The following is a 3,536-nucleotide window of genomic DNA, read 5'->3' on the forward strand; positions in this document are numbered from 1 at the left end:
ATTTACAAATCAACCTTTAGCGGGTATTGCCAGTGAATCTTTATCGATAAGTCATCACAAATACTAAATAATTCTTTAATTAGTTGAAGTCTCTCAAATCTTATTTTCTATTCATTTTCATCTGCCCTATGGTAAAGGATAAGGAAGAAAGCTTGAGCCAAGTATTTTGAGATTCCCAAACTAAGCTACATGTTTATTATAATAACCTGTATTTTCTAATGCATTAGCTACAAAAATAATCAAGAAAAAAAGTTAATGTAATTTGTAACACAATGGCTGTGGCTGTAGGGGCAAGTCCACCTCCTGGGAATGTCATCATCCTTTTGCCCAGACAGGTCTCTCAGTCTCCCAACATTCATTACGCTTTGGTGATTTATTAATAACCACAAGGACCAAATTAGATGACCCTGAAAGCCTCCTTAGAGAATCACAATCCTGTGTTATTCTCAGATGACCTTCAGAACAATCCAGAATTGATCATTTCTGGGCACATGGGCAGTTTCCTTAGAAACATAGCGAAGGCAGATGGTTAGAGTTCATAGTTTTAGCATAAGACCACATACCTGCTGCTCTGCTAATGCATGAACAATTTATCAAGTAAATAATTGTGCCCAGACGCCTTTGTCTACTTACCAGTGATATGTTTTGTGAGTAATTTATAGACTATGAAAGTTTAAAACTGAACATAATACTACTTAGCTTAGAATAGCATGTTACTCAAACTCTATTAAATGTTAGTGGGTCATAGTTATTGGACTCTGACATTCGACAGATACTCTCAAGCAAGTTGTAAGATAATTGAAGGTACACTCTGCACTTTGAATCATAGTTGATATATCTGAAACCTAAAATATAAAATCTTGATACTGCCCCCAGAGTCCAGGAATTGTGAACCCAGTCCTGCCCCGCAGTCACCTGCCTCCCTTTTTTTTCTTTTCTTTTTTTTTTTTTTTTCAGCTTGACAGATGCAACTGTGTCCTTTGCCAAAGACTTCTGGCTGGTGGAGTGGCCGTGGACATGTCCGAGACAGCAGTAATGCCTATCAAGTGGGTCAAGCTGCTGCTGCACGAACAGCATGCCAGCAAGCAAGTCACAGCAGATAAGCCACAGAAGGGCATTATAGACTGATCAGTTCATATCCCTAGCGAATAGGGAGTCCTGTCCTTCTGGCATGGTAACTTAGACAATGTTATCAGATACTTCCTCAGCCAGGCTCTCAACTTTGCCTTCAAAGATAAATACAAGAGGATCTTTCTGGGTGGTGTGGACAAGAGGACCCAGTTTGGTCACTACTTTGCAGGAATCCTGGCATCAGGTGTTACCACTGGGGCCACATCTTTGTGCGTTGTGTACCCTCTTGAATTTGCCAGTACCTGTCTAGCAGCTGATGTGGGCAAAGCTGGAGTTGAAAGGGAATTTAAAAGCCTTGGTGACTGCCTGGTTAAGCTCTACAAATCAGATGGGATTAAGGGCCTGTAGCAAGGCTTTAATGTGTCAGTACAGAGCGTTACCACTACTGAGTGGCCTACTTAAATATCTATGACACTGCAAATGTAATGCTTCCAGATGCTGAGAATTCTAACATCTTCATAGGCTGGATGATTGCACAGTCTGTCACTGCTGTTGCTGCTCTGATGTCCTATCTTTATTTTTTTTTAATTTATAACAATTTATTCACTTCGTATCCCAGCTGTATCCCCCTCCCTCATTCCCCCTCAATCCTGCCCTCCCTCCCTATTCTCCTCCCTTGCTTCTCCCCCAGTCCAGTGTTAGGCGAGGTCCTTCTCCCCTTTAATCTGACCCTAGTCCATCAAGTCTCATCAGGACTGACTGCATTGTCTTCCTCTGTGGCCTGGTAAGGCTGGCCTCTCCCCAACCCCCAGAGGGAGGTGATCAAAGAGCAAGCCACTGAGTTCCCCTTACTATGGAACCCACTTTACGACTGAGATGTCTTGGGCTACATCTGTACAGGGGTTCTAGTTTATCTCCATGCACAATCCTTGGTTGGAGTATCAGTCTCAGAAAAGACCCCTGGGCCCAGATTTATTGTTTCTGTTGTCCCCTCCAGCTCTTTCTATCTCTACCTTCTTTCATGAGATTCCCTGCAGTCTGCCCAAAGTTTGGCTATGAGTCTCAATATCTGCATTGATACCCTGATGGGTAGAGTCTTTCAGAGCCCTCTGTGGAAGACTTCTGTCTTGTTTTCACCTTCTCCAAGTAGTTTTTCAAGGGTTCATGATCCAAAGTTCTTGGGGGCAATGGTGGTGCCTCTGTGCTTGTCTTGTATGATGAGATCAAGAACTACACATAATTATGTCTCAGGTGGACAGGCATGTTGTATAATATACCATATCTTGCGCATTCCGGACAGATTCTCTGGGCTGGTCTGTTTTGTTAATGGTAACTACTGAGCAGTTGAAAAGTGGGTAGCAATAATATTTATCTGAGCAGTTTTCTCTTAAAGGCATTTCCATAATGACAATAATGATGGGACTCAATTATATTTTTTATTTCAATCACTCCTGATAATAAAAACTAAAGAAATAAAAAATATCTGAAAACAAAAAACAAAACAAAAAATAAAATCTTGATATAGATTTTTACAAAGCCATAGAAATAGCTATGTTCTCATTTATCTTTTGTCACCTGAGCCATAATTTTTCAAGAAGTCTGTTTCATGAGTTGATGACTTATGCTTTTCATTTCTAAAATTCTGCATATAATAATCATACAATTTTTAATACCCTGTAACTATGATTAACTGTGTTTTATTTGCAACAAAAAGGTTAACATTATACTAAGGTTTTTTCTGAGACTGATACTGTCTTTTAATATATCCATCAATGTAAATACAATTATATTTTTTAAATATGGATGAAATAATTAATATGAGAGTTGCTGACATTCCATGGATAGTGGTAAAATCCTAAATGAATGAATGTTGTTGATACAAAGACAGTCATGTCAAGGATGTCAGTGCCTCATAACCACAGGAATGGCAATGCCTTCCCTGAATCAGAGTCAGGGATATGGCAAGTCTTTCTCCAGTCATGTACAGATATTGTGTGCAGAGGAGTATCTACCAAATCTTCCCCCTCCCTAAAGTTTACAGCCTGAGACTTCTCCTATGTAGGAAAGCCCTGCCAGAATTAGGTAAATCTGCTCCTTGTTCAGCTATATACACTAAACTCATCTGGAGTCATGTGTAAAATATCTGTCAAACAATCATACAGAGTTTTGTGGCTGCTTTTTGGTGTATCTCTGCACAATCAACCCAATTCTGGTGTTTTTCTGCGTTTATATATTATTTCAGCATTCCCCGTTGCCCTGCTTAGGTCATCCCCTCAGCCTCACAGGTCACGGCTATAGTCTGTCTTGCACTCATTCACCCTGTGGCAGCCAGGTCAAGTGTGCTCCAACAGGGTTGGGAAGGAGTCCCCACACAGAACTGTGAAATTCTTTAAGCATCGTTCCAGTTTCCTTTCTGCTGCTGTGATAAAATAGTCTGACCAAAGCAACTTCAGAACGGTAAGGAT

At 40.4% G+C, this 3,536-nt stretch overlaps 1 pseudogene; it reads left to right on the forward strand.

Annotated features, from left to right (window-relative positions):
- Positions 1 to 272: 272 nt before the first annotated feature.
- On the forward strand, positions 273 to 1,643 carry LOC129677247 (ADP/ATP translocase 2-like; annotated as a pseudogene).
- Positions 1,644 to 3,536: the final 1,893 nt, after the last annotated feature.

This window comes from Psammomys obesus, unplaced genomic scaffold (genome assembly GCF_907164565.1).
Source record: "Psammomys obesus unplaced genomic scaffold, mPsaObe1.curated_primary_1811, whole genome shotgun sequence".
Classification (NCBI taxonomy): Eukaryota; Metazoa; Chordata; class Mammalia; order Rodentia; family Muridae; genus Psammomys; species Psammomys obesus.